General features: G+C 36.6%; 1 pseudogene; it reads right to left on the bottom strand.

Annotated features, from left to right (window-relative positions):
* Positions 1 to 4311: 4311 nt before the first annotated feature.
* On the bottom strand, positions 4312 to 5187 carry LOC150052651 (olfactory receptor 9G19-like; annotated as a pseudogene).
* Positions 5188 to 13918: the final 8731 nt, after the last annotated feature.

The raw sequence follows: 13918 nt of genomic DNA, 5'->3' as shown, positions 1-13918 counted from the left end.
ATTTATGTTTAATATTTGTCTCATGGGAAATTTATTTCTATTGTAGTCAATATTTTAATATAATTATAAATTAAGAGTTGAAATAATAGTTTACATACAGGCATATTGAAAATTTTTTTATTATTTAATGGCAACACCTATATTGAAATGGGATTTTTCATTTACAAAATACACTAAAATTTAACTTAGGAAAAACAATTGCAGTCACTTTACAATGTATATTAGCTTTGGTATAAATTATATTTACCTAATTTGCATTTATTGTCTAACATATTTAATTTTTTCCACCATTGCCCACCAAAGCGTTCATAATATTCTTTTTTCCTATTGTCAAGAAAATGTATGGGGGGGTAACAGTTACAGCAGTCCGATAGTAGGTGCATTACTTCTCACACATCGATACCCCTTCTCATGTTTTTGTCCCCATTTCCCTCCCTCCACTTCCTCCCAATCATCTTATTTCACACCTTCCCTTTCCTATTTCAAATAAACAAATAAACATATTTACAGTATACCAGGTAACAAAGACAGATACAGTAACAATATGAGATTAACCACAAGGGCAAAAAAAGAGAAGAGAAATAACATAGTATATTGAGAACAACAATCACACAAGACAAAGCTCTTGTTTGCATATCCTAGAGTTCCTTTCATTTAGTCTCATCCTATATGACATCATGTACCTAGGTTTTGAGCTATTGTAATCCTCTGCTACGAGAGTCCTAGATGTGTTCTAATTATTACAAAGGAGGGATGCTAGGGAGCCTGTGTTCCTTTGGGTCTGGCTGAACTTATCTAAAAGAACAAGCATTATTAGCACTTAGGAGAAATGTATTTCATTTGATTTCAATGGGTGGTTCTGTGCATATGAGATATAGATCAAAGGGCTTTTCATTATTCCTATTTTGTTGTGATCTGATCCATTTTAAGGCTTTTGCATAGGGGATTCAATATCTTATGTTGCCTCCTTAAAGAACCATATTCCCCCCCCCATAAAATTCATCATGTTGGTTTTTAGACAGAAGTCAGGGGGGGAAAAGCAATCACATACTTTTAAGGATAGAGCTTGATCTGAGGAAGTTGGATGAGTAATTCTTGCTGGATGAGGAGTAGATTTGGAGCATGTTTCAAGAGTTTTGGAAATCTTGGACTTTGTTTTCAAGGTCTTATCAACATTTCTCTTCAGTGAGATGGTTCCTCTACTAAATTTATTTCAAATTCCTAATTGAGTAGATAAAATGATCTTTGTAAACCTGTGGCTGTTATTTCAAAATAATATTAAGCCATGTGTTCAGTAGGTGTTTAGAATACAAAACAGAACAGCAACAACATAATTTCTTATAAATTCATAAAGAAATATGTGTTTATAGGGTTATGTGTCACCCTAAAGACTATGCTATCTCCAAGGGCGGGTATGTGTTCCAGAGAGCACTCTCCCTGCAGGCCCAAATCATTGTCACCTGGAGAAGGGTAGATAATATCTAACAATATGAAACATAGAAATATAGAATCACCAAGTCTACTCATATGGCCCTGTGTTTTTCAATTTGTCCTGATAAAGAAAGACAAAATAACAAGAGCCTTATGCCCAAGCAAGTTGTGAACTTTTATTTTGATCTAGATCCCAATCCAGAACATTCAACAAGCATAATGAAAATTTTGTAGATGGTGTCTTGGAACAATGAATGACAAGATGTGTTTCTAAGCACAATGAACCTTGGCTTGGCCTGGGATTCACAAGCCTTCAGCGTCCCTATGAACTCAGCAACCCATTTTCCAGTTAGGTTAGAGCATCTCAACTTGGTAGATGATCTCTTATCTTGATACTCCTTGACTGCAAGCCATCTGGGTGTCAGTTCACTGGGTAAACTATTCAATGAATAACCTGTTACCTAGCTATTCTTGCTTGGAATCCCGGTTGGCCCTCACAGTGACATGGTTTGGACTATTGCTTTGGGAGGATTCTGACAATGATTTTGGGGAAACTTGCAGTACATCTCCAAGTGAGATAACTCATTCCTGAGCCCAAAGCTTATATGATTTTAACAGAAGAATTTAACTACAGAAAAACAAAAGCTTAACCAGTTCTGGTTAAGAATCTGCAGAAAACTAAAGTTGGATCCTTCTTTGTCACCCTGTACTAGAATTAATTCCAAATGGATCAAAGACCTGGAGGTAAAAGCTGACACTCTAAAAACTTTCCAAGAAGGAATAGGAGATACACTAGACCTCCTTGGCACAGGTGGAAAGTTTCTTAATAAGGACCAAGAAACACAAAAAATCATAGAAAGGCTGGATAAGTGGGACTGCATTAAACTGCAGAGCTTTTGTATGGCAAAGGGGATAGCGAGTAAACTAATTAGGAAGCCTACAGAGTGGGAAAAGATCTTCACCAACCACACAACAGACAAAGGCTTCAAATTTAAGATATATCAACAGCTCAAAAAATTGAATCACTCCAAAACCAATCTACAAAGTAACAACCATCCCATTAAAAGATGGGCCAAAGGCTTAAAGAGAGTCTTCTCTGAAGAAGAAACAAAAATGGCCTATAGACACATGAAGAAATGCTCAACATCTCTGGTCATAAAAGAAATGCAAATCAAAACAACTCTAAGATTCCACCTCACTCCAGTTAGAATGGCGATGATCAAGAAGACTAGTAACAACAGAAGCTGGAGGTGATGGGGCCGGGAGGGATCACTACTACATTGTTGGTGGGAGTGCAAACTCGGTCAACCATTATGGAAAGCAGTATGGCAGTTCCTCAAAAGACTAAACATAGAGCTCCCCTATGACCCAGGAATTCCACTAGTTGGCATTTACCCAATCATCCAGAAACATGGACATACTAAATCCACCAGCACAACAATGTTCATTGCAGCAGTATTTACCATAGCAAAGATATGGAACCAACCTAGATGACCCTCAGTTGATGAGTGGATCAACAAGATGTGGAATTAGTACACAATGAAATTCTATGCTGCTGTCAGAAAGAATGTCATTGCCCCATTTATTAGGAAATGGAAAGACTTAGAAAAGTTCATATTAAGTGAAGTAAGCCAGACTCAAAGGAACATAGGCTCAATGGTTTCCCTCATTTTTCATAGTCAGTAAAAACCTTGTGCTCTCCTAGCAGAGATTTGCACTAGAGCAAAACCTTGATACAAAAGGACACTAAATGAAAGGATCTCTAGGATATAGAAACATAAGCCATATAATGAATGATTGTTGTTCTTAAGGTACTATGTTATCTCTCATCTCTTTTGCTGTCTCTTGGTTATCTCATATTGTTACAGTATCTTACTTGGTTACCTGATATATTTGATATATTTGTATTTGGCTATTTGAAATTGGATAGGGGGAAAAGAAGATGAGGGATGGGGGTTGGGGGGAGGGCAATGGGGACCAAGACATGTGAAAGGGTATCAATGTATGGGAATTAATGCACCATCTATCTGGCAAATATCATGTAACCCTTCTATTAATTACAATAAACAATACATGAAAAAAAGGAAAAACAAAAGCTAAAACAACTTGGAAATCATTGTCTGTACAAGGCAAGTTTGGTTGTTATCTGATCCAATACCATTTATAAGAGTCTAAGTGAAGGAATATTACTCAAATTTACAAATGATGAGTTGATCTCACAGGGTAGAATTTTATTGCCAAATGGTTATTTTGATTAATGCAAAGAGCTCACTCAGATGTCATTCTAATTAGAAATAAATAGTGTACAAGTAATTCTGGTCACTGAGCACTTTGTGTTAACATGGGTTCTCTCATATCTTCTTTCCTGCTGTGGTTTTCCTCTTCTTCCCTTCCCTCTCTCTTCTCACAGAGACAATTTTGACATTCTACATTCCTCTGCTACTGAGGAGACCCTGTGAGGCAACAGAAATTTAGGATATACTTCCCCAATGCCAACAATCACACAGACTCACCTCTCCATCAGAGTAATATAACCCCTTTACCACTGTGAGAGAGAATATCAGAACATTGAATCCTTTGAGATGCCAGAAATATACCATAGTTTTATATTTTGCATTGAATCCTAGTAGTGCTTTCAAAAATGGTATTGATCTTACAGTTATTAGAAAAAATTACAGTCTAATCTCTGAATCAGAAGAAAGAAATTAACATAAATTTTTAAGCCAAGTTTTCCTTGATGGAGTTGTAGTTTTTGAAATTCAAACCTCCACCTTCAACTCAGTAGCATTTTACATAGCACTGATTTTCAGAAATGTGAGTGAAAAGATCTAAACTGGCTGTGAGAACTTGCAGAGTTTCCTCAGGGCTTCTTTCACGTCTTTATTCCTCAGACTGTAAATCATGGGATTCAACATGGGGAATACCACAGTGTAAAAGGTAGAAACCATTTTGTCCCTCTCCAGGGAGTAGCTGGAACTTGGACGAGAGTAGATGTACAGGATGGAGCCATAGTACAAGGTGACAGAGATGAGGTGGGAGGAGCACGTGGAGAAAGCCTTGAGGCGGCCCTGGGTGGACCGGATCCTCAAGATGGCAGCGATGATGAAGAGGTAGGAGGCCAGGATGAGCAATGCAGGGGTGATGACATTGGAGGCCAGGAGAAAGTAGAGAACAGACTGGTAGCTGTCGTTCACATTGCATGCCAACTTGACCAGCGGTGGGACGTCACAGAAGAAGTCATCAATCACATTGCCGGCACAAAAATCCAAGGTGAACGTGTTGCTGGTTAAGATGATCCCATTGACAAAACCCCCTGTGTAGGAGTACAGAACCAAACACATGCACAATCTCCTTGACATGACCTGGGCATATAGCAAGGGCTTGGAAATGGCCACATAGCGGTCATAAGCCATAGCAACCAGTAGGTAGCACTCACTGTAAGCCAGGCCAGCAGAAGAGCTGAGATAGACAGCCAGCAAAGGAGATGCTCTTGTCTTCAGAGATGCACGTCAGGAGAATCTTGGGCGTGTAGACAGAAGAATACCAGAGGTCCAGGAAAGAGAGGTTTCCAATGAAGAAATACATGGGCGTGTGGAGCCGGCAGTCGTTGCAGACCAGCAGGATGAGGGTGGTGTTTCCCAGCAAGGTTGTGGAGTACACTGCGAGGAAGAGGACAAACAGGACCAGCTGCGTGCCAGGGTCTGTTGAGAAGCCCAGCAGGATGAACTGGGTCAAGGTGTGGTTGCCCCTCTCCATGGCTTGCAGACCTGGGATCTGCAAATGAAGAAGTGTTTGTTTGCTTCGATCAACAGAAGGTGAGAGCATTCTTCATTCTAAACCTTTGTGTTTTAAAAGTATTCATCAGGAAACCTTCCTTCTTTGGCAGTTGGTAGAAGTTTTCTTTGTTTTATCTATTGGTTACAATAAAAATCTAAATGAATTTGGGGTGGGTTTTTTTTTGAGGGTTTTCTTGTCTAAGTTGATGTTTTATTTTTGGTTTGAACTGTTTGCATTTGCTAGGCAGGTGATTTACCACTTGCGATTAATGTATGTTTATAAATGTACACACACATATATACACATATATGCATATATATATATACACACACACCAACAGACAGACAGACACACACACATACACACAGATTGGTACAGTCTTCCCTTCTTTTCTCAGGACCATCTTTATACTGATACTCTTTACCCATGTCTTCTGTTTATAAACCAAAAAAGTATGAATAAGGAAATAATTGTATTGTTATACCATGATATTCGGCTGGAGGAAGGGATAGTAATATACCAGAAATTAATTAGATTCAGACACAGAGAAAACAAAATAGTAACCCATTTTCCATACTTTCTAATAGAAAAGCACAGGTTGTACAGATTCTGTAGACCCAGAATGTCTCTATTTAGAGATTTATGACATTTTCTTAACTCCTAATGATAGAGGTTGTTGTCACCTCTGGTAGTATCTGGAAAACTTAGATGTATCTTATATTTTCAGAGAACAAGCTGCTCAGAAAATTTGGATGAAGTGTGAGTTAAGAACAGCCAGTTAACATTGTCTATAATCCTTCTGACTGGTTTTCCTCTGTATGTGAGTGCTCTTTTCTCCCTGACATTTATTTTTGCCAGTCCGGGGCCTTGAATTCCGGGCCTGAGCAATGTCCTTGGGCTTTCTCAAGGCTAGAGGTCTACCACTTGAGCCACAGCACCATTTCTGGCTTTTTTCTACATATGAGACAACAAGAAATCAAACCCGGTTCTTTGTGCATGCCAAGCAAGCACTCTACCACGAGGCTATACTCCCAGTCCTTCTCCCTGACATTTTAAAGGATCCTTCCCTTGGTTTCTATTAAGTCTGTATGATTTACAATACGGTAGTGTGATATCCTGTTCTAGTCTGATCTGTTTGGGTTCTAAAGACTTCTTGTAAATGATTGGTCCTATTGTTTTGGATGGGGAAGTTCCATGCTAGTAGCCTGTTAAATATATTTTGTATTCCTATAGCTTCCTTCTCTATACCCTCCTCAGAACCTATTTGCTTTAAATTAGGCCTTTTGATTGAGTCTTTTATGTCTTGCAGGGTGTAGTTTCTGGGTTTTGTTTTGAATATTTATCTGTTCTTTCTCTACAATATGTTCAGTTTCTGAGATTCTAACTTCAGTAATGGTCAGTTCATAGGGTTTAGTATTTCTGTAGGCACTAGATATCTTCTATTTCCTCTATATCAATTGACCTTGATTTTCACACTGCCTTCTACTTCAAAAGATCAGTCTGGAAAAATTTGACAATGTAATTTTGCCAGGCTGGCTATGAATTGAAAAGAGAAAATGGTTTCAGTCAGAACTTTACTCCCAAGACTCTTCTCCAATGGGAGCATGGAAGACTACACTCAGCCCTGGGAGGATGCCACACCCCTCCACCACTCCTTATGAAATTTCTGTGTCTCCCTCCCATCTTCCTCTGCCTCTGTCCCTTTCTGTTTGTGTCTTGTCATTATCTCAAACTTCCTGTTTTTCTCTTTCTCCTTCCATTTTATTTTCCCTTCCTTCCCTTACTGTTTTGTTTCCCATCTCCCTTCAAGCCTGGATGTATTCACACTCACCTCTGGATACTGGATTCTAGACAATTCTGTCCCATACAGTAATCCCACACTCCACCATCCACACGATCCCTTTATTACATCCTCCTTAAATGGCCCAGGAGGAGTGGGTATTTGTATCCAGACAGGACTCTGGCCAATACAGTATAGACCTTCCCCTGCGTTACTCGGGAATACTTGGCTCATGTATCTAAAGCATAGCCACCAAAATAAAATGGATTCATTACCTGACTTACATAACTGTAATCCCTCTGTACATTACTTTTACCATCACAATAAAATATGTACGTTTTATTAATTTATTCTTATTATAGAAATGATGTACACAGGGCACAATTACATTATTTTTTGTACAGTGTCTTTTGTTCCCTGGACTTGGAAAAATCATATTAAAATATATTTAAAGAAAAAGAATATCCAGACATGTCTGCTGCCACTGAGCCCTGATGCTAAGTGCCACTGTGATCATTGTGTCACCATCAGTGATGTGATGGGTTGTGATGGAAATGGAGAGCAGTGAACGATGACACTTCAATGTAGCTTCAGGATTAACCTCAACGATATGCACCACAGCAACTCCTGGAGTTTTTATTGTGAAGGTGTTAATGAAGTTTTGAAACTGTCGTTTTGAAGGAACTTCTTACCTCCTACAGTCCTGTTTCTAAGACCTGAAGAGAAGCAATGTCAATTAGATCCGAAACGCTGACAGTTACTGTGATTAACTTTAAAAAAAAGTGATGGAGAGACCATAGATTTGGGGATAGGGACACTGAATAGACAAAGTTAGGAGTAACAATAAAAATAGTTGTCTGCAGGGGCAAAACCTTAATTTACACAACACACACACACACACACACACACACACACACACACACACACACTTTAAAAGGAACCATCACTACCCTAGAAAAAAATCTTCTAATTACTGAAATAGGGAGTAATCTCTAGGTAATGTGATTCTCTGCACTGAAACCACTCCAGCTTCCATGAGATTAACAGTGAAATATGACTATGCAGAAGGAAGAATTCCAAGACTCGCTTTTACAGGGTGTATATACACTAAAGAGCACTCAGACCTAACAAACCTGTATTAAAAGTACGCTGGGTACCAGAATTGGGTTTTTAGGTGAAAAAAAATATAGTATTAATTAAAGCCAATTGGTCTCACTCAACTGAATTCAAAAATTCTCATTTCTTGAGTGGTCTATGGTGCCTCACTAGTTCTGACCACTGTTTAAGAGAGCCAGCAGGTTTTGCTAGCCATACCATGTATGTGTCAGTGTTCCTTACTTTCCTGTATCAAGTACACCAACCCACATGTAAATATTCCTTCCTAGCAATCAGAGAATTTTGCATTTTGTGAGACTTCTTGGATAATATTTGTTTTTCAGTATTTTTTTGGTCAATAGTATATAAACAATATGTGTTCAATTTAAATTTTTCTTCCTATCACTATATACAAGTTACATGTATCACTATGAAAATATTTAACTCTGAATGAAGCAATGTGCTTTACTCTTCTGTTAACACTACTTTCTTCCATTTTGCCATATTATATAATTCTTAAGTATACTAGATAACCTGGGGATTTGTGTTGCTGTACAAATTGCAATTTAAAATGAGGATTTTTTTCTTCTCTTCTTCTTCCACTGTCACATCTACATCAACATCATCATTTTAATCCTAACATTTACAGAAGTATCCATGTTTCTAGAATGATAAAATGTCAGATGCATGTATGCAAACTTTTTTAACCCTAGAACTCTGAATCAATACTCTCATAAGAATTCCTTGTTCTTTTTAAACATTCATAGATAGGATTTAAAGCCATGTATAAAAGAGTATAAATGAAGTATAGACATGGTAATGTTGTGTTGTCTTAACATAAAAGGAATGATTTTTTGGGTGGTATGTGCCATAAATTCAGATGAAGAGGCAAGAATAACTTACCCGCATTCTCTTCTGTGATATTCATAATCCCTGAGAAAGCTCATTAGATTGATATTAAATAGACCAAGTGATATAGCTAGTACAGTTAGCATGACAGAACAAAGATATCAGATGGTTGCAAGAAAGATTTAGAGACACAAGTTATTTACAGACAAAATATAAAAATCTATCTCTTTGAAAGAATATACATACTTTCCAGGGCATGTAGACAAATATGATAGAGTATATACTCTACGTATAATTATATGAAATATGTAAAAGTATATTACATATATGTTACTATAGGTAATATATAAGTATATATAGCTATATGATACTATAAGTATATCTAGATATACATTACTGTATATAACTATAGTTATGTATAATTAAAGTATTCATTATATATTATATAATACATGTATTATATATAATTTAATACATTACATATTATATATTTTGTAATACATGTATTATATGTTATGCTTTATATTATGTTTAAGTATATAATATAGTTATATATTATATATCACATGTGTGGATATCTGAATATTGTACATATGATTACATAAATGTGGAATTTATATGTATATATTTATTTTCTACAAACTCATAAAACACAAAAAATAAAAATCAGGATACATAATTATCTAAGATTTTTATTCATTCTATTTAATATTACTGAACTTGTTAACATAAAATTGTTTGATTGTTCTGTTAGCTCCTCCAAATCTGGGAAGTCCTGAGGGTATTTCAGAAGTCAGCAACCTTGGGAATTCAGACACTGCCTTAAAAGATTCAATGAGAAGCAGGTTTGAATTCCGGTGAGATGACACTCTTCCAGAAAATGTTTAGGTGAATTGATTAAGTTTCTGTTGCTAAACATTTTTATTGGTTGCCACAATCCCTCCAATAACCCTATACACGGTAAGTGCTAACAATCAGGGGGTTTCTTTAGAACTATCTCTATGGTTTTCCTTTAGATTTTAGGTTTCACATGCAGAAGTAGAATTTCTGTCCCCTAGAGATAAATGAACAGTAATTAGTAATGTAGAGAAATACAAGGAAACAGTAATTCTACAGTCAACCCACCAGGAACCAGGAATAAACAAAGATTTTGTTACTAGCACAGGAATAATGAAAGGAAAGACAATAAAGTAGCAGGGATTATTAGGGACAAAAGATGTCAAAAACATTCAAGTTCCTTCAGTATGATATGTTTCAACAAAGTCTAAAAGCAGGTAGCATTTATTGTCAGAAGTCCTCTACTAAGAATTTTTACTTTCAAATATAGGAATATATCCTTTACTAAGAAGGCAAAAGTGCTGGCTGGCTAGCATATACAGCCAAATATTCTGGTTTCTTGCTATTAATGAGCTAATCCAAACTCAGGTCATTAAGCCAGTTTTTGTCAACGTCTAGGACAAGTTAAATGCACCACAACGATAACATGACTTTTCTTTCTTTATGTGGCCCAGGGTAAATTATAGACATTGCTTTCCTGGAGTGAGAAAAATTGTAGAGTTTGTGTCTCATGGAAACTGGAACCCAATGGAAGTTCATGACCTATGTCATAGAATACCAAGAACATGAAAGGAGGTGTGAGATTGAGTGGGGTGGATTGATAGGCTGGGCTAGAAAGTGATGAAGAGGAGTGAATGCTGATGGGACAGTGACAGCACTTTCTGGGTCAGTGGAAACATAGTGAAAGCTGGTGTAACATTACACATGGAATAACAATACCACTACATTACACATGTACACAACTTGAAATGCTTTGCACAACAATGCACCAAGCATTTTATCAGTCATATGTCTTTTGTAATTTTGGGATAATCATGTGAAGAAATGATTGTCATCAGCTCTTCAACAAAACCTGAGATCAGTGAGCTTTAATTAAGTGTCCTGTGATCACAGAACTATGTTATGAGAATCATTATTGAGGTCTAGCAGATCTGTTCAGGCTTCATCTATTAAAAATTGTAGCATTACTTAACACATCTGTTTTGGAGGAGGAGGGTGGTATTAAGTCTTGACCTTAGGGCCTGGGTATTGTTTGTGATATTTTTTTCTTCTCCCTCCCACCTATCTCCCTCGGATATATAATTCTACCATTTGAGCCACAGTTCCTCTTCTGGCTTTTTTTGGTAATTAATTGGTGATAAGATTCTCATGGGTTTTCCTACTGAAACCACGATCTTCAGACTTTGGCTCTTGAGCAATTAGGATTTCAGGCATGAGCCACTGGCGCCTGGCATGGAGCACAACTTTATGTTAATTCATTGAGTCTTTTTTCTGTTGTAATACAGGTAAGGGTCCTAGAAATAATTATAACTACTAGTAATAATCATTACATAGTAGCCTGCATCTCAGCATTTTTCAATGCTATCTACCAACATTTTAAATTATAACCCTTTAGAATCCTTTTAGGAGAGCAGTTTTCTTGGGATTGTTATGCAGCATGCTAAATTAGAAGCACGAGGCTGGATATTTTATGTACAAGGAATCTGAAAAGCAGTTGTTATTCTGGTGTGTATGACATTCTAGGTAATGTGCTTTTCTTTGATTAACAACTTTGCAACCACCCTACCAGAAAAAAAAAATTATTCCCATCTTAAAGGTAACCCAGGCTTTCAACTGTTTGGCCAGTGATCAAGAATTTATATCATATTTAATTTTCTGAAAGTCAAATGCTTTTCCAAGTTTCTCTGGTTTAGTCTGTGCTGGCATCTAAGGCTTGATACCTAATTATCAAGAACACATAGTGAATTTTTGTTGCACACATCAAAATTACTTTCTATTCAAACATACTCTATTTGTATATTCAAAACATGTAGCCAAAATAACCATTCTAGTGACCGGATTCTTTGGTTTGTTCCCCTTTTTTCCTATATGAATCTGCAAGGAACACAATTGTCAGGAAATGCATGAGGATATCAGATTCCTCGCCCCCAAGTTGTAAGGTTCAGTTCTAACATAGCAACTTGTGAGTATCACTGCTCCATTGGTTTGACCTTTATCTTTTGCCTCACCATTTTGTTATTCCTCTTCCCTTCCCCAAATTAGATAAACATATATAATAGACCAGGGTACCAAAATCAAACACAGTGACAACAGGGGATAACCCTAAGGAGGAAAGTAAAACAAAAGGAAAATGAAATAACATCAAACAATACCTAAAATTTAAAAAAAAACTGTTTCAATATCTTAGATATCATTTTGAATAGTATCATCTTATTTTGTACATAGATATTGAGCTATTGTGATTCTTTTCTAGGACTATTCTAGACATGTACTAATTATTATAAATGAAGGGAACCATGGAGTCTATGTTTATTTGGTTCTGGCTTACTTCACTTAATATGTTTTATTTTCCAAGTCTTACAATTTCCTTTGAATGGGATGATATTGTTCTTTCTAATGGAAGCAAAGAGTTTCATTATATAAGTATATAGAATATATATGTGATATATATATATCACATTTTCTTGATCCATCCATCTACTGAGGGGCATCTCAGTTGATTCCATATCTTAGCTATGGTAAAAATGTTTCAGTGAACATAGTTGTGCTGGATTCTTTAGTATGGCCTTGTTTGTGATCTTTTGAGTAAATGCATAAAAGCAAGATTGCTAGATCATAGGGGAACTCTGTGTTTAGTCTTTTGACGAACCTTCATACTGCTTTCCAGAGTGGTTGAACCAGTCTACATTCCTATCAACTGAGTAGTAGTGTTCCTTTTACGCCACAACCTTGCCAGCATCTGATATTTCTTTTCTAAATACTGGCTACTCTAACTAGGAGGAATGGAATCGCAATGAAGTTTTGATTTGCATTTCTTTTATGGCATGTTGAACATTTCTTCATATATCTATTGGAGTTTCTTAGTTCTTCTCCAGGGAGCTCTCTTTTCACTTCTTTACCCAATTTATTAATGGGGTGGTTGATCCTTTGAGGATTTGCTGTTGGAGGATTTAAATTTTTGAGCTCTAAGAATATTTTAGATATTAATCCCTTGTGTTGCATGGTGTTGTATAGTGAAGAGCTCCCAAATTGTGGACCTTCTGTTCATCTTGCTAGCTATGTCCTTTGCCATGCACAAGCTCTGCAGTTTAGTGTGATCCCATGTATCCATCCTTTATTTTATTTGTTATGTTTCTGGATATTTCTTTAGGGCATTTTGACCTGTGACAAGGTGCCCTAAGTATTTCCTATCCCTTCCTGTAGTATTTTCAGGTTATCTGTTCTTACCTCAAAGCCTTTGATCTATTTGCAGTTGATTCTGGTTCAGGATGATGTATAAGGATCTAACTTCAGTGTGTATAACTAATTCTGACTGCAACTTTGTTGAAGAGGCTGTCTTTCTTACATCTGATGATTTTGGCTCCCTTATCAAACATTAGGTGGCCATAGGTATGTGGGATCATTTCTGGGTCTTCACTTGTATTCCCTAGTCCTGTTCACATATCAGTACCAAGCTGTTATTATAAATAAGGTGTTAAAATCAAATTTGAAGTTTGGTATTGATAATCCTCCAGCATTGTTTTTCATGCTAAAGATTACTTTTGCTATTCAAAGTTTTCTATTATTCCAAAAGAAATTTTGTATTGCTTCTTTTATTTCATCAAAGACTGTTATTGGTATATTGATGGGTATTACATTGAATTTGTAGATAGCTTTCAGAAGAATTGCCATTTTCACAAAGTTAGTCACCTCAATCCAGGAACATGGGTGGTTTTGTGATGCTAATCCTTCTACTCCAGAAGCTTAGGAGGTTTTCCCACTTCCTTAAATCTGTTTTCATTTTCTTTTTCAAGTTTTTAAAGTTTTCATCATAGAGGTGCTTCACCTCATTAGTTAAGTTAATTCCCAGCTTTACTGATTACAACTATCGATAATCCCAACTTCTGAATCACAATATTCCTCCCCTAGCAAGGAAAAGGAGAGGTAGAT

This window comes from Megascapheus bottae, chromosome 16, assembly GCF_031878675.1.
Source record: "Megascapheus bottae isolate mThoBot1 chromosome 16, mThoBot2.hap1, whole genome shotgun sequence".
NCBI classification, from domain to species: Eukaryota; Metazoa; Chordata; class Mammalia; order Rodentia; family Geomyidae; genus Megascapheus; species Megascapheus bottae.
Note: the sequence above shows the minus strand (reverse complement) of the source record. Positions and strands in the feature narration are given on the sequence as shown.